We start from the raw sequence: 24,865 nt of genomic DNA, 5'->3' as shown, positions 1-24,865 counted from the left end.
TTACGTGAAAACTGTTGGCGGAAAGGCTCAACGGACCAGCCTATTTTGAGTCAGGAATTGTCAGAAATCTCACAAAAGTGAGGTGAGTGACGGGCTTTAATTCTCCGGTAAGGTTTCAAGGCTTGTCACATGCAAAGAACATGCGAACATGACCAGATAATTACAGCTACAGTGCGGTGTTGGGCTGCTGAGCAGGAGGTCAGGGGGCGAAATCCTGGCCACGGTGGCCGCATTTCGATGGGGGCGAAATGCGAAAACGCCTGCGTACTTAGATTTAAATGCACGTTAAAGAGCCCCCGGTGGTTCACAATATTCCGAAGTCCTTCACTGTGGAGTGCCTCATAATCAGAATGTGGTTTTGGCACGTGAAATTCCATAATTTGATTTTGACATCTGCAGTGAAACACAGAAAGTCCGACTCGACGTAATAGTCTAGCCTACGTTACCTTTAACTACCTTTTGCTAAATGTAAATCGTGTCAGCTAAGTTACTGACTGTTTTCTCACCATATAGGCCACATTCACTTCTACAGACTTCGACTTTCGAGAATATATATATTGCTAGAGTTAAATTAATCAGCAGGAATGTTTGCTTCGCCTAATATTGGTCTGTAGAGAAGTATGTGCTGTTACTTGAGGAAGTATATCAACACTATTCGAATAAAACATGTAAGACCGAAAAACTGCCCGTACACTATTATAGGCAGCCCGCGCAAGAACGGCTATAGCTTTTTCGGAGATTGATCAAACAATATCAGGTGACGAATAATATAAAAATAAAGAGAGAGAGAGCAAATGATAAAGGAAAGGTAGGGAGGTTAACCAGGACTGAGCCCGGTTGGCTACCCTACACTGGGGAAAGGGAAAAGGGGACTGAAAGATTAAAAGAAGAAGAGAAAGTCCACTGGGGATATCGTTCGGTCACTCAGTCCGGGTCACAGACGCTGACTCAGTCCAGTAGCCTTCAAATATCGCAGCAGAGCTTTTGTGGCCTTTCGTAGCTGCGATATGCGAGGCCATGGTCCCAAGATCTTCTTCAAGGTGAACGGTGTTCTGTCTAGCTGATTGAGAGCTGTGCAGAGGTCATGTCTTTCGTTTTGAAAAGATGGGCAGTAGCATAGTAGATGTTCTATAGTTTCCTCGGCACCGCAGGCATTACAGTCGGCGCTATCAGTCATTCCAATCAAAAACGTATACGCATTGGTGAATGCGACGCCCAAGCGTAAGTGGCACAGCATTATTGTCTCATTTCGCTGAAGTCCTGGTAACAGCCGCAGTTGCATAGAGGGGTCGAGGGAATGCAATCGTTCTTGGGTGAATTCAGGTGTATGCCACTTCTCTAATGTCATACGGTGTGCTACCTTGCTTAGGTGTTGGGCTGCGTCGGTCCGCGATAAAGGCACAGAAACAAGGGTTGCTCCTTCGTGGGCTTTCCTAGCAGCTTCGTCAGCGAGGTCGTTGCCGGAGATACCGCAATGGCCGGGCAGCCACTGAAACACGACGTCGTGTCCTTTCGCTATCATACAATGGTGCATTTCTCGTATCTCCGACACTAGTTGTTCACACGACCCGCGACGAAGAGATGACAAAAGACATCGCAGCATATCGCCCACCGATTAGCGGGTTGGTTGCTAATGTAATCAACGGCACCTCGGAGGGCAACAAGCTCCGATCCGGTCGATGTTGTCATGTGAGAAATCTTGTATTGGATGCTAATTGATCGTGATGGTATAACCACTGCGCCGGTGGAGCTGGTCTCAGTGGAAGAGCCATCCGTATATATGTGGACTCGGTCAAAGTAGAAAGTGTTCAAACAATCCAGTGCTGCTTGCTTCAGGGCCAAGGTAGGCAGGTCGGTCTTCTTTCTCATTCCTGGTACCGTGAGACGCACTTGAGGTTGTTCTAAACACCACAAAGCTGAGGTTGAACGTGCTGAGGGTGTGATGCCCGATGGTAGACAGGCACGATGGATGCTGACCTCGTTGGTGAAGGACGCCTGCGGTCGTCTTTCTGGCAGGCAGGCAAAAGAGCTTGATTGTATGCGTGAAACATGACGAACATGGGCCCTAAGCGTGTCGATGCTAATGTAAGTCGTGATCGGATGGTCTCGAGCCAATATAATGGTTCCTGCTGTTGAGGCGCTCCGCGGAAGTCCTAGGCAACGGCGATATTTCTGATGACCACTATCGCAACTTTGCTGCCACAGCCCCCTTTGCATGTATTTTACGTGGACAATAATCATTATGGTAGGCAGTTTTTAAGTTTAAGTTTATTTCTTTCTCTCAGCTTTATTTTTGTTTTTCTTCGTCTTTGCCTGGCGAGTAACACTGCACTTAGTGCAACTGATGCTACTTTACCAAGTAATTTTAATTATAGACTCATATATAACTACAAAAAGATAAAGAAAACTTGATTTAGAGAAGAGACGAATAAAAGTTATCCATTATGGCAACTTCACAAACTTGTTCATCGCTTCATCTTGGCGTCGGCACGGCAGAACACCCGCTTGTCAGAAATGTTTTTTTAAAGTTCTACGCATAGCCGCGGTAAAAGTATGCCACGTTTAAGCACTCGCTAGAGTTCTCAGTTAGTGTACTCGAGCGAGACCACCATCATCGTGCACGGAAATGCGAACCCGTACAACAGTTCGCGCCGTGTAAAAATATTTTTTCAAAGCGTATTGAGGACGTTCTCTTCCTGCGCTGTTTCAGATAAGTGCGGATCTCTGGAAATAGGCTAGGTTAACAATAATAACTGCTTACACAGGTGCTCGGAGTGTTTGTTTAACGAAGTTGATAAAAACGAATGTTGGTCGAGTAGATTCCCGCATCGCTAAACGTGAAAAACGAAAGCACCAGCACAACAATTGGAACCTCACATATATCGGAAAGTGAGCTAGTTGTGCGTAAGAGCGCTTACTGAGCGTCCAGTTTTTGCCAAAGTGTGTAACACTCCCGGGTATCGGTCATTCGCATTCTCTTGGTAATTCCACGATTAAGGGGTAAACCTGTAGCGCCGGGAAAATGAGAAAGAGGCAGCAGTTGCTTCCCCCACCTCTGCGTTGTTTTTCACCCGGACAAGGCCATCCTTGAGCAGAAAGGTAAACGACACCTTCCTCACTCTCTCACATCCTTAACCTCCCTGCCCTTACTCAGTTATCTGAATGTGCACTGCTGCAAAATCTTGTTTCGAGAGACTATTCGGAGAATACGACTTTGCTCGTGAACATCGAGTAAGCGAGAGTTGGTGTCGTGCTGTATCAGGCCCGATTTGGCACAAGCGCATAGGAATGGCACGTTCTTGTTGAGCAAGAGTTGCAGACCCGCTGCACGGTGTGAGTAATTATAAATTACTACGAGTAATTACTTAGCGTGTTGCGTGAAGCGTAACAAGACATAAACACTATAGCAAAGCTTTCTTTTCCAAAAGGATTTAAGGATTTAAAAGGGAAGAAAAGGTATTTCTTTTCCAAAGTGATACACTTTCTCCTTTTCTTTCCAACATGCATGAACGCTTTAACACGCGCATGCTTTAGACAACCTCCCCTGACAGAATATCAGAGATAGCTCACTTGATAGAATTTTCGCCTCCGTGGAGCGTTTGTATCAAATTTTAATGTAGACCGAGGAAATTAAAGGAACCTTAAAACGGACACAAAGTTTTACTTTCAGTGCACGTACCTCCTTTACATACTGCAAGAACACTGAAATATGCACACGTGAATACGAAATTAGCTAAAAGACTGTGCTTTTTTAGTCTTGGATCCACCTAGTGCTGGTATCAAGTGCAAACCGTCCCCGCGTCACGTAGCAGGACGGCAGCCATCGCAGTTTTAACTTGACAGTCGGGTAGGGATTTTCTGAAATGAAAAGCGAGGACACACAGCGGGTCATGTTAGGGAGCTGCGCTTAGTTTTTCTTCGTTAGAACCTAATGATTCCACGTGATCTGTATCGCGGTGCGCCTGAAGTATCAGATGGCTTAGTGTTAAAAGTAAAGACTGTCTTTGCTATTAGCGCTGCTCGTGTGTGACATACGTTAGAGTGGGGCAAATATAAAGGAAGAATAAAAATATTATATAGATAAATAAAGATAATGACAATAATAAGGAAAAAAATAATAAGCATCTCCCGTGCCTCTAAGTATAACGGGATGAACAACTTGCCGCAGGTGGGAACCGAACCCACAACCTTCGCATTTTGCATGCGATGTTCTACCAATTGAGCTACCGCGGCTCGTGTGTGACAGTGAGATGGGCATTAAACGAGTACATTGTTCCCGGTACGCGCTACAACTCGCTCATTTCAATATGATCAACGAACAACCCAACATCGCCACTATCATTTCCTCTTCACGTTACGCCTAACAGTTTTCGTTCCATCCCTTGTTGCGCGGTTTCTAATTTCGTCTAAAGTTTCTTTGTTAATCTCCAAGTTTTTGCCCCGTACATTAGTACTGGTAGAATGTAATGACTACGCAATTTTCTTTTTGAAGCACCGTCATAGTTGCCGGTCATAATTTGGTAATGCCTACCCTTCGTGCCCCAAGACATTTTTATTTATCTGTAAATTTTATTCGCATAATCAGGGACCCCTGTGTACAATCCGGAGGCTGACTGCCAATCACGAATACTTGTTCTATGCTATTGTTCTAAACTTGTTCTTGCCAGGCTATTGAGCATTACTTTGTCTTCTTCGGAGTTGCTATTCAGACACATTTGTCAGTAGACTGTTCTGGGCTGACGGATATCGATCTTGCTGTCGTTAGGAGATGCTAGTAGGGGCGTTTGCACGCTGACATTGACGTGCTGGAAACACAGGTAAACGTGCAGGCTGTGCCTGCTCCCGCTATTATTGGGCACGTTGCTACCCAGCACCCTTAACCGCACTGCGTACGATCGTTTATTGTCTGAATATTTGATGCTGTTTAACCTGTGCAGTGTGATTCACAGCACGCTTACAAGAAGTATTTAAGCTATTAGTCTGGGAAGGTTTAGGAGTGAGCATCAAAGGCGAATACATCAGGAACGTTTCGGTTTGCAGATGACATTGTCCTGATCATCAACACTGGGGATGAACAGCAACAATTGATTCAGGACCTCGACCGAGACTGTGTAATAGCAGGGTTCAAGAATAATATGAAGGCAAAGGGAACGTTCAATAGGCTGGCCAGGCAACAACAATTCATGATCACCCCTCAGACTCTAGATTTTGGGTAAGACTGCGTTTTTCTAGGTCAATTACTTACAGGGTACCCTACTCACGAGAAAGAAATTTAGAGAAGAGTAGAAATAGGCTTGAATGCATAAGAAAAGCATTACCAAATTATGACCGGGAGCTTTTTACTGTCGCTGAAGCAGAAATTTCCAATCATTGCATTCTATCGCTGCTACCATATGGGGCAGAAATATTGAAGTTAACAAAAAAGTACAAGAACAAGTTAAGTTCCGCAAAAAGAGTATTGGAACGAATAATCACTAGGCGTAACGTTAAGAGAGAGCGGCGTGGATCGGGGAACAAATGGGAATGTCCACTATCCTATTTGACATTAAGAGAAAAATAGAGCAGAGCAGGCCACGTAAGGCGTAGGACAGATAATCGGCGGACCATTAGCGTTACAAAATGGATACCAAGGGAAGGGAAGCGCATCCGAGAAAGGCAAAGCATTGTGGGGTGATAAGATTAGGAAATTTGCAGGGGCTAGTTGGAATGAGTTAGCGCAAGGCAGGAGTAATTAGTGATCGCTGGGAGAGAACTTTGTTCAGCAGTAGACATAATTGTAGGCTGATTATGATGATGGTCAATCCTCCAAAGTAACACCTTGACTACAGGAAGAGAGGTAAAATGAAGTGAAAAAGACAGGGTGTATAGCTAGAACAAAGAAATACGATTTTTCCACTGTATACTGACGGAGTGAGAAGTAGAAAGAAAGCAGACTCTCATGAAGGAATGCAGGTACGGCAGCAAATAGAGTGCCGCTATTTCCTTTGTCCTAAGAGATTACATTCGAATCCTCGTTGCCAAGTCTCCTACCAGCACCGTTAAGAGGGCTCCAGCTTTTTCCAGAAAGGTACACTTGTGGCAGGTCGCGCAGTTCTCTCAAGGAGGGCCAAAGTTGGCCATTCCCATCGGCATTTTCTTCCTCTTTCATCTCGCACATTCGTCGGCTCCCTATAGCATTGACCCGCATAAGGTTACTGCGTTTACCCTTGTCGACACGGATGACCAGGTCGAAATAATGAGGAGGAAACATGGCAGCCAGAGGCAAGGTGGCTTCGCATAGTGACTTTCCTTGCGCCTTTTCTTTCTTTCTCTCCCTCCAACTTTCGCACTCTGCGCAGAAAGCGCACCGACCGCGTAATGTCAAGATGCATGGCAGGCCACTTTATCGTATGTCCTCGCCTTTTTTTTTTTTTACCTGCAGGAATCTATGCCAGCCCCCTAGTCGCCAGATGAACTTGGGAGCGTGAGGGTAGTCGTCTTCATTTCCAGCTAAGTAATTTATTTTGAGCAACTGCACCAAGAACTTTTGTCTGCAATTAAACGACACACTTGATTCGTTTGTCTGAAAACTTGCCCGCATATAATGCTCTTGAGCACTTGCTAAAGAAATGTTTTACACGTGGTGTAATTGAACCGCAAACATTAAACTTCATGTGCTCATTTGGCAGACGTTATCTCCATTTTTTACTAAATTTGATCTCGGTGTTTGTTCAGAGTTCTACCAGGGAAGCAAGCCTAATTCTGCACCATTCTTGTTGATAATGAGGATGAGGATTTATTTGCTTCCCCTTTGAACCGAGGCGTTGACAAATAATTACCTAGTCTGCTTGAGTTCGCCAGGTCCAGCTACATGCAACATGCTACTGCTACATGCAACTGCTACGTGTGGGAACACTTGATGGAATACAAGGCAAGTGCAGTGCAATAGTTGCACATATGACCGCTATGCGGCGTGCATGTCAAGTTGTGACAAGTGGCACGATATGACGCTTATTATTATTATTATTATTATTATTATTATTATTATTATTATTATTATTATTATTATTATTATTATTATTATTATTATTATTATTATTATTATTATTATTATTATTATTGGCATCCCCTTCGAAACGGGGCGGTGACAAACTGTCACCTAGCCTGCTTGATTTGTTCAGGTGTGCCATACATGTTATTCATTTTAGGATTTTCTATGCATCTCCTTACTCTTCTTCTTCCTCGAGACGTCTCTTTCTACCTTGTACCGCTACCTGTGAAACTGCTACATGGCATGCCACCTGGAATAATATTATGCAACTGCAATGCAAAGTGCGCACGTGTCGACGCTACCCGACGCGTATCTCACATCGTCTATTTCCTGGCGTGCTAGGACGCGTGTACGGGGAGCCTTTCCGCTACAAGCTAGCATTGTGTTTTCAGTCACCTTAAATATCTGTAGCACTATGTCTTTCTGGTTTTGCTGAAGACTCTGCTCCCATGTATTACGGGAAAAAATGTTATGGGCCAATCGCCTCTGTGAAGGTGGACTGCCAGCGAAGGTGTTACTTTCCACTTAACCTATTCTAGTCTAACGAATGAAATGAGCACGCGTGCATACATTGTTCCTTCTTTGTTCTTTGTAAAATTTACAATTTCTATTCGTAAGTAACATGCAGTGTATGGAGCCTCTCGGTGCCATTACAAGACATTAGACAGTTTTAGTTCGGCGTCCGCAGCGTCCGGTCGGCTTTCTTCCCCGTTTCTTGAAATTACTGTACAAAGGGTATTACTTAAGACTAGCATACTTCTTGAATGTGATAAAATACTCTGGCAAAGCCGAGAGGCTTTGCCAGCAGTACGTATCCTCTCTTGGAAGGAAACGATTGCACGGTGCAGTGTATGGAGCCGAGTTTTCTGTGGGCCGCCACGAAAGTATCGCCATTCGGTAGAGGTAAACAGCTTCGCTGTAAAACTCAATGCCCTTCCAGTCTGGGAAGAAGGATGACCAGCGAAGCTATGTGTGTGGGCCCCTTAATGACAAACTGGACCGCCGCCGCAGGCCTGCCTGGTATTGCACTATCTTCGCGATCGTCCCACGTATGGGAAGTGCTTATCGCCTGCTTCACCTCCGCCCTGGTACTGCACTACCTTCGGGACCGGTCCACGTATAAAAATTTGTTGGTACACGCGCAGACGGGATCCGTCAGATCCTAGCACATATACAGCTTCGCTGTATAAAGCCGCAGGCGTGGCTCAGTGGTAGAGTAGCTAACGCCCCCGCTGCATCCCCGGGTTTGATCCCGGGGGTAAATGGATATATTAAGCATGAAATGCTTTTAACTACTGTTGTAGGCGACCTTCAAGTGACCTTGAGCCAAAAGACAGAGCCGTTATCCGGGCACTCAAGCGAGAACACGCGGGAAGTTGAGAGAACAATACGAGATCATCCAGCTAACCTGTCAAGATCGCTTTACATACGCTAGTTATTTGCCAAACAAGAGAGAGAGAGAGAAAGAAACGTTTATTATACGAAGCAATGTCCTCAGCGACGCCCGGTATCACCCTAAAGTTGCAAAAAATATCGCGTCCGAGTTCTTATAAATGTTTGTTCCCAATATCACTCAAGCTGTAACTTCTGGTTTGTCATTTGTCAATTCCAATGGCGACATTCAGGAGGCAGATGCAAGGCAGTATATACACTTGTGTGTCATCTTGTCATCTGTCGCCTTTGGTTAGGAGTGGCCTTCACAAAGGCATACTCTACATTAATTGGAGTGACTGATAGTGGAGCATGCGAGGTCTGTGGCACCGAAGAAAACATCGACCACCTGCTGTGCCACTGTCCACGATACACCCCTGAGAGACAAGAACTTGCCAAAGCTTTTCAAAAACTGGACAATCAGCCGCTTTCTGTGCAGGTGCTGCTGGAACACCGCCCCCATCGCCCGTCGGCCCATAAAGCGGTGAAGGCGCTTTTGTGTTTCTTAAGGACGACGGGTTTGTGCGACCATCTGTGACTTTTAATGCAATTTCTGCAGGACCACACGCGTCAGCGAACTCGCCGCAATTTCCTTCTTTCCTTCCCTCCTCTCTCTTCCTGTGGTCTTTGTTTTCCCCTTTCCCATTCCCCCGGTGTAGGGTAGCCAACCGGACGTTATTCTGGTTAACCTCCCTGCCTTCTCCTTATCTATTTCCCTCCCTCCTTGTCGAGCTGAGAGTTGCCTGTACTCTTTTCAACGCCAGCGGTCCGTGAGATACGTGGCGCGTCCGGATAGGAAGCCTACATGCAAACAGCGCTTGTATGTAGGCTCCTTACGTCCAGCACGACGGAAGCGCTGGTAGCGTCCGGCAGCTTCCAAGCCGGTAGAGTCCGGCGTACCGCGGATGGCTGTTTGACCGAGGCGAGACTTGCAGTGGGCTTTTGTCTGTGACAGGAAAGTATTGCATCCATATGGACCTGTGCCACAGTATGGTGTGGTGCGGTACGGTGGGATGTGGTTTGGTGCGAACATGCACTACACCCATTTTAAGATTGTGAATAGTATCATGTCCAACCAATCGGCTTTGCCGGCGGTCATTTTCATGATTACATCTACTCTCGATTACGGGAGAGCCGGCATTGCTTTTTTCCTTATTCCTGGCGCCAGCTGCGATGGTGGTGGTGCACACCATCGCCAACGCAGACGGCTAGTAAAATAAGCCCATACCAGCTTACGCTTTAACGGAGAACATCGGAACAGAATCCTTGTGGAACGCCACATAAGTAGACCACTCACTCACTCACCTGGCATAGTGTGGCGATTCCATTTTCTCGGTTTCATTCCTCATTAAATATACCCCTCTGATAACGTACGGACAGCTTCGCTAGAAGCTGTCCGTACGTTAGCTGTCCGTATGATAACGTACGAAGCTGTCCGTATGATAACGTACGGACAGCTTCGTTAGAAGCTGTCCGTACGTTATCATACGAATGTTATACGAATGTTATCATACGTTATCGTACGTTATCATACGAATGGCTAGACGAAAAATAAACACCTATGAAATAGAATCATTCATTATGCCGCATCAGTACGCTGCATACTCACTCACTCACTCACTCACTCACTCACTCACTCACTCACTCACTCACTCACTCACTCACTCACTCACTCACTCACTCACTCACTCACTCACTCACTCACTCACTCACTCACTCACTCACTCACTCACTCACTCACTCACTCACTCACTCACTCACTCACTCACTCACTCACTCACTCACTCACTCACTCACTCACTCACTCACTCACTCACTCACTCACTCACTCACTCACTCACTCACTCACTCACTCACTCACTCTCACTCACTCACTCACTCACTCACTCACTCACTCACTCACTCACTCACTCACTCACTCACTCACTCACTCACTCACTCACTCACTCACTCACTCACTCACTCACTCACTCACTCACTCACTCACTCACTCACTCACTCACTCACTCACTCACTCACTCACTCGCTTGCTCATGACCATTCGTTTCGTTGCGACAACACCGGTTACTGTTGGTAATTGGCAAACTTTATTGCTTACTGAAATGGTGAATCTGCGCATAATGAGCTACCGATGCAGCGCTGCGGCTGGTCACATGTCTGATGTTACTAACAACGCTTAATGGTGATTGCGAGACCGTGTTGCACGTGTACAGCTGACGCCCACCACGCGCAGCTTCAGTTGACAATTTGAAGCAATGAATATCGAGTGAGAATATTACCCTTTTTTTAAGTAGCAACCCTTTCATGCGTTTATGAGTTGAACTCATTTTTGAACACTTTTGTCGTCTTCGAATCAAAGTTTCCAGCTGGTAAAAAGTTCTCAGCCCATTTTTACCGTAAAGCGCAGTGTATCGCTTCTTTTCTCACGGATGCTGACAGAATGAGAACGTTTAGAAAGCAAGATACCAGTAAGACTCAACGCGGATGAATAGAAGCAAGCGATCCTTCGTCAACGCTGCGTAAACGAGCGCTCTGCCTTGTTTTCATTATTTGCTTTTCATGTTCGAGAAGCAGGTCACTGAAAACGCTTGCCACACTCTGAAAGAGGGCGGGTATAAAATCGGGGCGCATGATCGAAGAGCCAGTGCAAAGTCACCGCATTCAATTCATCTCTTGCGCGTCCTGAAGCAAGCAGCGTCCTTCTTATCTTGCTTACCACTGCGTATTTAGTTAAGGAACTGGAGTACATGCAACTTCACCAGACCAAGTTTGGTATTCTAGGTAAAAGTATTGCTTTTGAGCCTAAGCTAAATCTCTCTTCAAGCCTGAACAAGCACTGTTGAATATACAACAAAAACTTGAGCGAGATAGGTCCTCCTATCGAAACGTTGGCCAGTCTTTCTGAGGCACCTTTTCGCTGTTTATAACCTTTATACCATAGAAACACTATAGATATATTTACAAAGTTTTCTTAAGGCTCGTGGCCTCCAAGAACGCCAGCAGTGCCTTCTTGGCGCGTACCGCACAGGTGGTGCTTTGCTTTGGGCGGGAAATGTACTGTAGTGCCAAGCTCGCGTCCTGTTCAACGTGCAGTGACGCCTTCAGAGAATGTCTGACGCGTAGCGGTAGCAGTCGCACAGAACATGTCGCAGGTCTTCAGGGATTTTCCATTCAGAGCACATTGGCGAGTGCGTGAGTGGAATGTTACACCTGAAGTAGTTTGTGTAGGCCACGTTGAGTCCTATGTGGTGAAGGTATGCTTGGTCTTGTCTGTTGAGGCCTCGCGGCTTGTAAAAGTTGCACGGTGGATCTATCTTGTATAGGGATCCGTAATGCTAGCTGGCATCTGTGCAGAGGGATCGCTGGAGACGCCAAGCGTGTGCAGATACTAGTGCTGCCGCGTCTTTTCTCAAGAAAATTATCTAGACCATTTCTCGCAAAGTGTCGTCTCCAGCTTCGGCAGCATGGTCAGCCTGGACGTTTCCTTGTGTTCTACAGTGGGCTGGTAACGACTGCAGCACAACGCTATGATGCAGTTAGCAGGCCTTATTACATAGGCGTCTGATGTCCATTACGAGTTGTTCTTGCAAGCGCGGCGACTTCAGGGACTGCAGGGCCACTCTTGATTTGGTGAAGATGACCCACGACTCAGCTGTCTGTTCTATGAGGTAAATAAAAGCTGCCCGCAGTGCAGCTAGTTCAGTGACTGTAGCTTAAGTGCGGTGACTGAGAGTGGCAGAGATGGTAACACTCCCAGACGGAATCCAGACACCAATGGCAGGTGATGTTGGGGTAAGGGCCAAGAGTGTAAATATGACGGTGAGCCCTGTAGCCGGTTTTAAGGTGCTCTGGACTAAAATATGACCGCACTGGACCAGGAGTATTTCTCTTGCTCTTGAACCCAGGCACGGAAGTGACAATGGACTATGAAGTAATTTTCTACCGTGGTTCTGTCGGCATAGAAGGGCTTCGATAATTCAGCGGGAGAAAGCTCCACAGCACAGAACAACTGTCTGAGACAAGCGGATGACTCGGCACTCTGGCGGCAAAGCACATGCATACTCGAAGAAGCTCCTGCTGCACTAGCACTGGAAGCTATAGGTGTCTGCTTTCTGCAAGGGTTCATGCACTTTCGGTACGGCCGAGGCACACTCTCAAGACCTTCGCTTGCCCACATGTGAGAGCTTTTTTGGTTTGGGAAGTGCCTTGAAGTGCAGGAAGGCTGTACCGCAGAAGACCTTCACAGAGAGCCGTATGCATGCGTAGCAGAGATATTATGGAGCAGCCCTCAGTGTTGCTTGATGGAGAAGGCCCAAAATTAAACGCAATACGAAGACAATGGCGACGTTACCCGTTTCTCAGCTTGTGCGCCCTATCCATCGGCGCAAGTACATCCCGATTAATCTCAACGCACGCCATCTGTCAAAATTCTTCGTTTTCGCGTAAAGCGAGCGCCAGAACTGTAGGCGCTGGCACACCGACGTAAGTGCTACATGCGCAGTGGGCGAGCCACGCAGTCCGGTATATATATTCAATGTGGAGGGAACCGGATGTGGAAGAAATACGTGTTGGATTTGCAAACCGTTTGTCTCTGCGGCTACTCGTACCCCTCTACTGTCTGCAATCTAATCTGTGTTTCTTTCACTGTGTGTACACCTAGATTATGATGCCTCGGTCGATTTCTATGGGCAGCACATGGGGTTCTGCGTTGTGCACATGCACTCCCTTGTTGCAATGTTTCACAGTTTTATTCTCATTATATCTTCGTCATCGAAGCAGCCTCTATTTCACGTGCATCGTTTATGGCCTTGTGTCCTTGATAATACAGTTTGTCTTGGCATTCACATTTCTTATGAAGCTGCATGCCAGATGCGTCGCAGTTGCAGATTTATTTTTGAAAAAAACTTCTGGCACGTAAGGTCGGTATCACACTCGAGCGGCGTTCGCACAATTACGGTGCGGTGTGATTTGGCACTTAGAATGAAATATCTAGTGCCGTTAATAACTGTCATGCTCAATGTTTTGGTTAAGAAGTTTCGTTTTTGTATGAGCTGAAGCCATACATATTCAACAAGCGCATAAACGTCGCCAAAATGTAATGGAAAAGGTAAGAAACACGGCGACATTTTTCCTTTCGAGCACGCAGGACAGCTTTCAACCAGAAAAGATAATGGCATTTGGGATATAATTCCTGTTGTGAAAATAAAATACACACCTGAAAGAAGGCACCTCGGAAAGGGACTCGCAGAACTTATTCCACCTAGGAAACGTGAACTCAATGCTGCCTCGAAATTACAAGCCATTTTATCACTCATACTTCTTGGTGTCGTATCTAATTTCCTTATTGCGCGGAAGAAATATCATAAGCTTTTTCAATCGAGTTTAGTATGAAACTCTAGCAGGCGTCTGCTATGAGAGTCTAAATTACTAGAGATAAGGCTATAAAAAATAAGTGGTATATGTGGTATTTATTTTTAATCTTTCATTACCTCAAAAGTTTGTGAGATTTGTTTAAAAAAAAATGTATGCGTACCTCACGCCGTGTGTACGGTGTACGCGAAACTCTCATGCGCCTAGAAAGAAAGAAAATGGTACATTACGACAAGAGACGCGCGGCAGGTCTCCGTGACGAACACGTCCCTCAGCCACCGTGGCGGACCTCTCAGATCAAGCGGACGATTTAATCTGCATCGAAACGTGTTGAATCGCAAGACAACCTGCTCGACGTTGTAAAAGCGCGCCCCAGCACGACAGTAGGATGAGAGACGTGCAGCACATTTGTTGTTACTGTGGTTGTTGTCCTGAGTGTTAGTGGCACGTGTCAACAGGGTAGGAGGGGGGGATTAGCCATGAAGTGAATTTCGGCAGTGATAGCGTCGAGTAACGTAAATCTTCAGTGGGATCTGTACGTCGGCGCACTCACTATTGAAGACAATGTTTTCCTTGGCAATTTGCCACCACTATTCCGCATTTGTTTCTAACTTGTTTGAAGATAGTGCAGTCAGCGTGTAATTGCCACTGGGGCCATTTGGTGCTTCCAGTTGCCCATCGGTATGGGCAACTGCAGCCACTAGATATGTGCCCCTGCAGTTACGGCACATGGGCCACAGGGTATGGTGCCCATGGGGCCACTGGGTACGCTTTCTAGGTTGTGTTACTAAAAATGCACAAAGTAATCATGCCTGCTCACACTGGATAAGTGTGACCAGAATTGAACAACCATGCCATTGTGATGACGACGATGACTGCGATTATGATTATGAGTATGATACTGATGATGATAGCATCGATGAAGTTGATGACATTGACGATGGTAATGGGGGAGGTCGCTTGCAGCGAGAAGATAGCGGTTAGACACGGACACCAAAGTGTGAACAAGACGCTATAAACGCTTCGCAGTAAAATTTAGTGTTTAGCCTGAAACTATGTTTTCTAGCCACCTGCTCAACACCGGGGTAAAACGCGGATATTAATCGTTTGCAGTTTGTATTTCTTTCCGAATAACATATAAATGCTATTAAGTGATGTATAATATGCACAAAGTAATTTATTATTAGTCGAAAATCTCTGAAAGTATTGCTTGTATTTCTGAGCATGACCCTATTCCACTAATGTGTTCGCTTGTTGTGCCGCAAGGTACAGTGGAACATAACAGGCAAAAATAATGATAGATGAGTACAATAACAGGCTTAATGGCCTCGTTAGTCATTCGGTGCTCTCCTCAAACCAGAGCCACCGAACAATGTGACTGCGCAAGCACTCGCAATCAATTTAAAAGCGCGCTTTAAATAAAGCGCACACATGAAACAACAGACAATGCTAATCACACGCCAAGATTGCCAATATATAATTTTCGTTCAATTTTCGTACAAAAGCAGATACTGCGTAATTTAATATCAAGCACGAATATCGGACAAATTGAAGGACAAGGCTGAGTGAACACTGAGTGATATTGATTTACCACCGGGTCATAAACGCAAGCTGTCGCTATAGATTGCCCATAAAGATTTTTTAAAGCTTTTCATTTTTTTAAAGTACAATCTGTCTAATACCCGCCTTCTAACTCATTTTGCGAAGGAAAGGAAAATTCCCTCATTACTGGCGGCTACCGGCAAAAAGGCTGGTGAAAATGGCATCTGTAAGCCAAGGATTGGAGACTGCTAAGCATTATCAAATTTAAGAGCATGTAAATTACATCAGCCGCCTAACGGCGCTTCAGAATTGGGGTTACAATGAATTCGTACCTTGGGATATCCCTATTATTGTAGGCTTATTCTTTTTCCCTGACAAGGGCTTGTGCAATTCGGAAGCGAACACTCGGAAGCTTGACTACAGCCAGGCCGCGAACATCCTTCAAGTGTTTGGAAGTCCGAGAAACGCGTTCGCAATTTTCCTGAACACAATGTACAATCTAGCCAGAAAAAGTTTGTCACTTCGATGACAGCGTGGCTCTCAGTGGCTTCAGAAGGTAATATGAGCCGTAATACTAACAACGATGGACTGGCCATATCGAGGCCACGCGCATAATAACACCGCTAATGTGACGACGGTACCGACGCGTATACCTGAAAGTAGGATTTCTCGTGGAGGGTTTCGGCCCATGGGAGATTGCGTCCAAAAACACACTTTCTCAGGGAGTTTTATGTTCGAAATCAAAAGGATTTGCGAGATAGCGTACTGCAGTTTACTGAGTGCGATGACGACGTGCCTGCCTGTGCGAGTCCTAGAGAAGGCGTACAGAGTTCCACCGCGAGGTACAGTGAACGAAATTCCACAGGAGTGTCTCGACAGTGTGCGCTTGAGAAAGCATGCTGCATCAGAGGCTGGGCGAGTGGAGTTGAGAACGGCCGCCATTTAATTTTTTTTGTTTTTTGTCGTAAAGAGCGGTATTGAAGCATTCATTTACCTAACGTTTCTGCCGACTGCCAAACAAAACTAGCCTTTTCCTTCCTTTTTTATTTTTTTTCCCTGCGGAGCATAAGTGTGAATGAGCGCAGCCCTCTTGCAGGATGTGGAATACGAACGAAAATAGGTCCACCTATCGAAACGTAGGTTAGCCTATTCGAGGCACCTTATCCCTGTTGGCAACCTTTATACCGCAGTGTTTTGCTCCATCTGTCGGCCCCCCTCCTTGATTTTGAAACGGCCATGGGCTAGATAACATATCGGAGCGTGCCTATGATCACCCATGTGGCGAAATCAAGTACGAGACCCTCTAGAGAGGTTTCTGGTATTACTTAGGAGTGAATGACAAGAGGAAAATATCGCCAAGCATTGCATCCGTGCTTAATTCAGAATTAATTGACTACCATGGTTTACCTTCTGTGACAATGATAACTTCATCAGAAAAGTTTTTTTTTCTTTTTAGGGGCAAGCTGGTGTATTACCAATGACAATGGGGGAAGAGCAACGACATAGGCCGCTCATCACCGTCAGCCGAATTTAACAGTACTACAGGGACAAGGCCTTTGTTAGCGATCTCTAATCATCTTCCCTTTCGTGAGCCAGCAATGCCAATACGTCTGTGAATTTCCTAATCTCACCAGACCACCTAATTCTCTGGCGTGGTTTACTTTACCCGCTATAACAGATCTGTAACTGTTGCGTTTCACTGCCGAGCTCGAGGTTATGGGGTCGATCCTGGAACACTAGAGTATTTGCATTCAGGTGAATGTTAATGTACCCCAACTTGTCAGATATAATCCATGATTATATTTACGGCGTGTCTCATTAGGATATCGTGTTTATGGCACATAAAACCCCCAAAGCTTGATTATTTTCCTCGTGTTTGTTTCCTTCACTTTGACACCCATTCTGCATATCTAATAGACCACTACAAGATATACGAACACACAGGTCACTAAAGGACTCGTAAACTGACGTGCAGAGAACAATGTCTAGAAGCCGACTTTCTGTCACTCTCGCAACTAATAGACCACATAATGGCGCTGTATGAGTGACAAAGCGCAGCTCTTGCACTTTCTTCGGGTCTCCTTTAAACAAATTTAAAAATAAAGTAGCTTCGTGAGGGACATCACTGCCGATGGTTTTTTTTTCGTTTATTGCTTTTCTTTTTGTTTACACATAAGCCGCTTAAGCAGTGGCAGCAGCGCTCATGAGCCTCAGAAATTAGACAAATGTCTCTACTTTGACATTCTTGCAAAGCGTTCTAACGAGTTCTTCTGTAAGAGTGGATTTCACTGCAGGTGACTACCATCGCCTCGCCAAGCTTGTCTGGTTACCTAGGAAGTGGCACGCACTCCCGTAGGTCTAAGGAACCGAAGACATACGGCGAGTCTGGCTGCCAGGCATCGTGACATTAGCGCGGTCAGTGCGCTTCGTGAGTAGATTGCGAGATAGGCAGAGGAAGAGAGAAAGGGAGCAATCAAAGTGACTCTTCGAAGCCGCCTTGCTTCTGGTCCCCTACGTTCCTTCCTCATTATTTTGACCCGGTCGTCCGTGTCAAAGTGGGCAAGCGCAATAAGCTGATACAGGGCAATAAGGGGGCAGCCGAGGAATGTGCAATGCAGGAGGGAAATGAAATCCAGACAGAAATGGGCGCGGCTATGTTTGATACTACTTCTTGACGCAATCGAGGAACCTGCCACAGATTATACTTGACGATTATTATTATTATTATTATTATTATTATTATTATTATTATTATTATTATTATTATTATTATTATTATTATTATTATTGGCATCCACTCTGAAACGGAGCGGGGACAAATCGTCCCCTAGCCAGTTTGATTTGATCAGGTTTTACTACATCCATCGCTATCTAGCATTTTACCTATCATATATCTCTATCTTTCGTATTTAAACCCTCTGTCACTGTACCATTACTTACATATGCAATGACTCCCGGTTCCATAAGTGTTTTCCCTGCTTTTCTTCTACCAATAATCTAATCCTCTCTTACATCGACTGCTGACCAGTTCGTCTTTCCATTTCCTTTCTAAAAATCATTCGCCCCTCATAGCGACTCTGAGTGAGTGAGTGAGTGAGTGAGTGAGTGAGTGAGTGAGTGAGTGAGTGAGTGAGTGTGAGTGAGTGAGTGAGTGAGTGAGTGAGTGAGTGAGTGAGTGAGTGAGTGAGTGAGTGAGTGAGTGAGTGAGTGAGTGAGTGAGTGAGTGAGTGAGTGAGTGAACTTTTGTAGGGTCCAGCAAAACATGATAAAATGCACACCCGGCTAAACCCACGATGGAAGTGACATATCTAGCCTGCCGGCCCAGTCGCGGGCGCACTGGAGGGCCAGGACTTATTAGAATCTGTAACCTATTTCTAGCTATGTGAATTCAGATACGTCCCCCATGGCTTAAACAAGAAGAAAGAGAGTTAACTGAGGGGCCCGATTTTCATTAGTCATATCATAAGAAGCCAACAAACACTGACACCCAAGCCAACATAGGTGAAAAAACTTGTGCCTAATAAGTGAAATAAAGAAACGATAAATTAATGCAGATGAAAGAGGATGAAAAAGAAACTTGTCGCAGGTGGAGAACGATCCCGAGCTGCGAAGGTTGGGGGATCGTTCCCCACCTGCGGCAAGTTGTTTCTTCATCCTCTTTCATTTCCACTAATTTATCGTTTCTTTATTTCATTTATTAAGCACAAGTAATTTTCCCTATGTTGTCCTTGGTGTCAGTGTTTGTTGGATTCTTCTGATAGCCCATGGGCTAATGACATTCATTGCGACCGGACGTTTCCAGGCAATAGCTTCGTATATAGGGTGTTCCAGCTAACGTTACCAAGTTGTTAAACAAAAGAATGCTTAAAAAATACGTTGCAAGATAGGATTTTAAGGCCTATACGGTGTTTCATTATGCGACGTCTTGCAACCAAATACCGTAGCTCTTAAACTCGTATCTGGCACAACGTTTTAGAGCGCAGCTCTTTGGCGTCCGTTCCTGGGTTTCGCGTCGTCGTCGTCGTCGGCGTTGTCGTCGTCGTCGTCGGCGTTGTCGTCGGCCTCGTAACCAGCTCGCCGACGAATCTGCTGCTCCGCCGCCGCGCATGCGCGCTGTCGGCTCTCCGGGCGAGGGAGGATGATGGAAGGGAGGAGGAGAGACTGTGGAGGAGGGCTGGCTACACAAATGGCTCTTTGGCGTCCGTTCCTGGGTTTCGCGTCGTCGTCGGCGTCGTCGTCGGCGTTGTCGACGGCCTCGTAACCAGCTCGCCGACGAATCTGCTCCGCCGCCGCGCATGCGCGCTGTCGGCTCTCCGGGCGAGGGAGGATGATGGAAGGGAGGAGGAGAGACTGTGGAGGAGGGCTGGCTACACAAATGGCTCTTTGGCGTCCGTTCCTGGGTTTCGCGTCGTCGTCGGCGTTATCGTCGGCCTCGTAACCAGCTCCGCCCCCCTTTCATCCCCCCAGCGCTAGCAGCGACCGACTGATACCGCTTTCGTGAGTCCGCTACCGCACTCACGAAAGACGTCGTGCACTTCCTGCAACTCGCATTAACCGTCCATCGATCCACAGCGATGTTAGTAGTGGGGGACTTTAATGTTGACATAAAGACAAACAGCAATTTCCTAACACTTATGCGGGAGAACATCCCGTTCCTCTCGCTCGTAACGCGTCCCACGGCTGTGACAACCTCGCGAGGCACTTGTATAGATCTCGTCTTTGAGAATCAAGCATTGGTGTACCAAGTCGAACATATATCAGTCTATTTCTCCGACCACAAAGCTTCCTTCATGACTGTCAAGAACTGTTAGTGGAGTCTTTGTTAAAGGAATACGTGCGAAAAATAAAAAAAAATTCTGTGATAGCGCATACATGTGTTGCTCGATTTCTTTGCCTCAATCTATCGAAAACGTGAAACAGCTTATTTGCTGCGCTCAAATTTCGCATTAGGAAGTAACGTAATCGTCGGTAATTTTTTAATCCCCCTTATTTTTCTTAATTCTTTTTTTTGCATTGAACACCTTAACTAACATTGACTGAGACACACGGTATATCAATTTTCAATAACCTGGCAAGAGAACAAGAGTACGTGAAAAGCAGTTAGGCTCTAGAAATCCCACAAGAGTACGTTTATCTAGGCCAGTTAGTCACAAGGCACTCCCATCATGCGAATAAAACTTACGGAAAGGATATAAATCGGTTGGACGGCAAACGGCATGCACTACCAAGTGATCACTTGCACCTTACTGCTACGCTAGAAAAGAAAAGTGTACAATCGTTGCATTCTACTGGTATTAACATGTGGGGCAGAAACCTGTAGATTAACCAAAAGGTTTCGTTAACCCTCAAGAGGCTAAGAATCCAGACGTCCGAAAAGGGTAAGAAATACACAAAAAGAAAACTTTTAAAAATGTCAGAAAGAAAATTCAGTAGTTGTAAGTGATTCAGTGCAAACGTATTTGCTATGATAGAAAGACTCTCAGAGTGGGCATGGATATCCTCTGAAGACCAACCTCTTTCCCAAGTGCAGAACGTCCTTTTCGTCTGCAGCAGGATTGCCTATGTATCCTCCCAAATACGTGGACAGGCGACACTACTCTCACAGTCTACGTGGCGCAGATACAAATACAAAACTTGCTAAGCATCAAACCTGCGCGATAACCCAGTTGTAAGCGCGTCCGGCTTACAGCTTCAAATTACAACAAGGGAATGCAGCCAATCCCTAGCGGTGATTTCGCCATAGGGTGAAGATGACGCTAAGCGTGAAAAGGTGGCCTGACGTCACACTAACGACGATGGTGTAATGGAAAGGGCGGACTGACGGGCGCACGCAATGAAGCTAGGTTCGATTGGCGCCCAGTTGTCGCAGTAAAATGCATCAACAGAACAGTCTATTCGCAAATATCGACAGAATAAGTGGATGCTCAATGATACTGTAGCTCCCCAATTTTTCTGCAGGCTATGTATGATTTCTTTTTAAATCTAAATTTACTTTTTGCATATAATTAAGGGGGTAGGTAGGCGTGCTGCTTCCAGTTTCTCCAGTTAAGCCCCATTTAAGCATACTTCCGCTCCCACTCATAGGCACTCACACTCGCCGTTATTCACATTCTATACTAGCGCCTATTGATGTGCCGCCAACACTCACTAGCGTTTATAAGCCATTTCCACCGATACTCACCGTCACTTTCACGCATACTCATCACATCCACTCAGGCTGGCTGACATTCAGTCAGCTTCATGCTCAAGTGCACCCAAATTCGCAACCATTACCTCACCTCATATTCATGTTAAATGCTACTCACTGTCGTTCCTACTCAAGTTTGCTCACACAATTCGTCACCGAGTAGAAGTATTTCTTCTGCCTGGGATAATGATTGTGGCGTGATTAAGGGACAGCGTAGTCGCGATGGCGCACTACGATCTATGTGTATTTGTAAGCGTCCGCAGCGATTGCTGTATGGTTACAGCATTCTATCGCTCAGCTCAGAGTCACAGGTTTCGTTATGCGGCGCGGGGGTCACGTACAAACGACGGCAGCACGTATGTACTTTATTTGATTTAGACGCACATTTAATAAAGCCATAAGATCAAAATTATAAAATAGCAGACCAGACAAACTCGGCGGCTTTCATAATACATACGTTCCCTTTGGAAGTTAACTTTTATCCCTCATAACTAATCAACTAACGATTATCTGCAGTGTCTGCAATGTCTAAGAACAGATATCACAAGCGTGTGTTTACCTGTGTTCTCCGCACATACATGCAGTGCCGTAGCTAGGTCGTCTGGCACCCGGGGTCAGACTACACCCCCCCCCCCCCCCCTCTGGCCCCTTGCACCCAGAGACCTAGTCCAACCCCCCCCCCCCCCCCCCGCCCCTCCGTTGCTACGCCCCTGCATGCATGTCAACTAGCGGGCGCGTCTCTACGGACTTGTGTCCGAACAACAGTCACGACCTACCGAACGGCCCTGAGCAGCTGAATAGTCAGAGTAATAAATAAACCTTAATAGAAATCTTCTAAATTATGTGTCTTTTTGTTACGTTAAAGCAAAACAAAGAGACGCCGTAGTACTCTTCGCATCCCACGCCAAAATGTGGCAGAACATTTGATGTGATGCTCAACCACGGTCTGACCTTTTGTTTCTCGTTTGAAGTTTTTGTTTTCTGTAGTGTAGCTTTGATTGTATTATCTTTTAGTCTACTTCTCGCCAGGAAGGAGTGGGCATCTAAATCTGGTTATAGCGTAATTTAACTAAACGTAACTTCACATCTCTACTAACTTTCGTTTTTTCCAGCTGTTTTATGGTATAGACTATTGTTGCCTGGCTGTCTAAATAGCGTTGTGATTCCAACCTTCCGAATACGTGACGCCGCAACATTATATTTGTCAGCGGTATCAAGCGTGCTCCAACACAACCAGTGGCGTAGCCAGAAATTTTGTTCGGGGGGGGCTACGCCACTGGCCCCGTGTATATATATATATATATATATATATATATATATATATATATATATATATATATATATATATATATATATATATATATATATATATATATATATATATATATATATATATACACTGGGCCAGTGGCGTAGCCGGAAATCTTGTTCGCGGGGGAGGGGGGGGGGCACATTGCAGCTCGGCGTCCTCCTTAAGAGGAAGCTTTAGCTCGGGTGCTCCTATTTAAATACATGTAGAAGGGGAATCCATTTTTCCCTGCAACCACTTCACCAAATTTGAGGAGGTTTCTTGCATTTAAAAGACAAAGTTTAATTCTAGTGACTGCTGGTTTCGAATTTTTCATTTAGGTGGTCACTTACTTAATAAAAATTGGCCAAAATCGAACATTTTCAGAAAACGAAACTATCAAGTTTAAAACTCCGTGACTCAACAATGCAAAATGATATCACAATTCTGTGAATTGCATCTAATAGTACATCTACAGCGGACAAAATAGATATGTTACACATGAATCTAAAAAAAAATTTTGTTTTGTGGAAATACGGCTTTTGCAGAACCCTTGTACACAACGTAACCAATCCACGTAAGATACAAATTGACGTAGCAAACTTGTCCGCTTTGACTGTTATAATAGATGCCGTTTACAGAACCACAATGTCTGTTCTTCATGCATAACTATTAGTTTGTAAACGTCGTGCTTCTATTTTTTCAAACTTTCGAATTTTTCAAAATATTTTAAACAAAATTCAGGTTCTAAATCGAAGTTCTGTTTCCAACAGACACTAGGATTTAACTTTCTCTCTCAAATGCAACCAATTTCAATAAAAGCGATAAGCGGGATTATCTCAGAAAAGCGTTTCTGCGTTTTACAAGTATTTGAATACGCCGCGTCGGATTGGGCCTGAGCTAAAGCTTCCTCTTAAACAATTTGTCCAGGGATCAAATACATGAATAATAACTGCATTGTCATTGCCAAAGATGCTGCAAACGAATTCTTGAACGCTACGCACTGTCAAAACAATAAAATATGTATTTTTTCATAAAAGAATATACTCGTATGTGCCAAAAATTTTGCCCAATATAACTGATATCAATGCTTCCATATTTTTGTCTATTTATTAGGTAAAGAAAATGTCACACGAACTTTAGAACTATATCAGTTCGAAACCAGGAAAGCAGTGCATTCCGCTGATATGAAAAATTAAAAGGCAATGAACTGAACAAGTTGAGGACAAATATGTTAAAGAAACTTTGTCATTCAAGAACCGTGCTTACATTCTTGTATATATGCAATGGCCAGTGAAAAATCTCAATGACGCTGTCGTTTGTTCCAATGTATTACGCAGGAGTAGCTGTCCCCTGTCGTGTATCGTGAGTAATTGCACCGAAGTTATAGTCGCGACAGAGAGCACGTATAAAAAGCAGGAGTTCTGCAAGATATACGAGAGCAAGTCAAATGAATGTGAGCCAACAACGGGGTACTTAATTAAAGTAAAGGAGTCTTCATGAGAATTGAGACATTTGTCCCATTGACTAACGAGTCACGTGATTCCCGTCTTGTAAAACTCCTTGGGTTGCTGCTTAAAAAAGTCTGTATCTGGTTCCCTTGAGCTGTTTTTTCGGCTGCCCCAAAATGTAGAAGTCGCAAGGTGACACGTCTGAGCTGTATGGCGGATGTTGCAGCGTTTCCTACTTGAACTTTGCCAGTTTTGTATTAACCACATAAGCGACGTGGGGACAGGCATTGTCGTGGAACAAGATGACCCCATTCGTCAATTTTCCACGTTGTTCGTTCTTGATTGCGACACGCTGCCGTTCTCGCGTTTCACAATATCGAAAACAATTGATAGCCTCTCAAAATTTAGCAAATTCTATCAGTAATGCACCCTGACGATCGAAAAAAAAAGTCAACAACACCTTCACAGCGGAAATGATGGCATTTGCGTTCTTTGTGCATGGTAAATTCGAATGTTTCCACTGTAAGCTTTGCCGCCGTGTTTCAGGCTCGTAGTAGTGGCACCAA

The 24,865-nt window shown here is 45.1% G+C and overlaps 1 protein-coding gene and 1 non-coding gene across 2 annotated transcripts in view; one reads left to right on the top strand and one right to left on the bottom strand.

Annotated features, from left to right (window-relative positions):
- Positions 1 to 24,865, top strand: part of LOC135920245 (protein eva-1 homolog C-like) — a 671,604-nt gene that overhangs the window by 117,560 nt on the left and 529,179 nt on the right. The window lies entirely within an intron of this gene.
- TRNAL-CAA (transfer RNA leucine (anticodon CAA)) lies at positions 4,161 to 4,233 on the bottom strand. The gene has a single exon. It is a non-coding gene; the product is annotated as a tRNA-Leu (tRNA).

The sequence above is a fragment of the Dermacentor albipictus genome, chromosome 5 (genome assembly GCF_038994185.2).
Source record: "Dermacentor albipictus isolate Rhodes 1998 colony chromosome 5, USDA_Dalb.pri_finalv2, whole genome shotgun sequence".
In the NCBI taxonomy this organism is placed as follows: domain Eukaryota; kingdom Metazoa; phylum Arthropoda; class Arachnida; order Ixodida; family Ixodidae; genus Dermacentor; species Dermacentor albipictus.
Note: the sequence above shows the minus strand (reverse complement) of the source record. Positions and strands in the feature narration are given on the sequence as shown.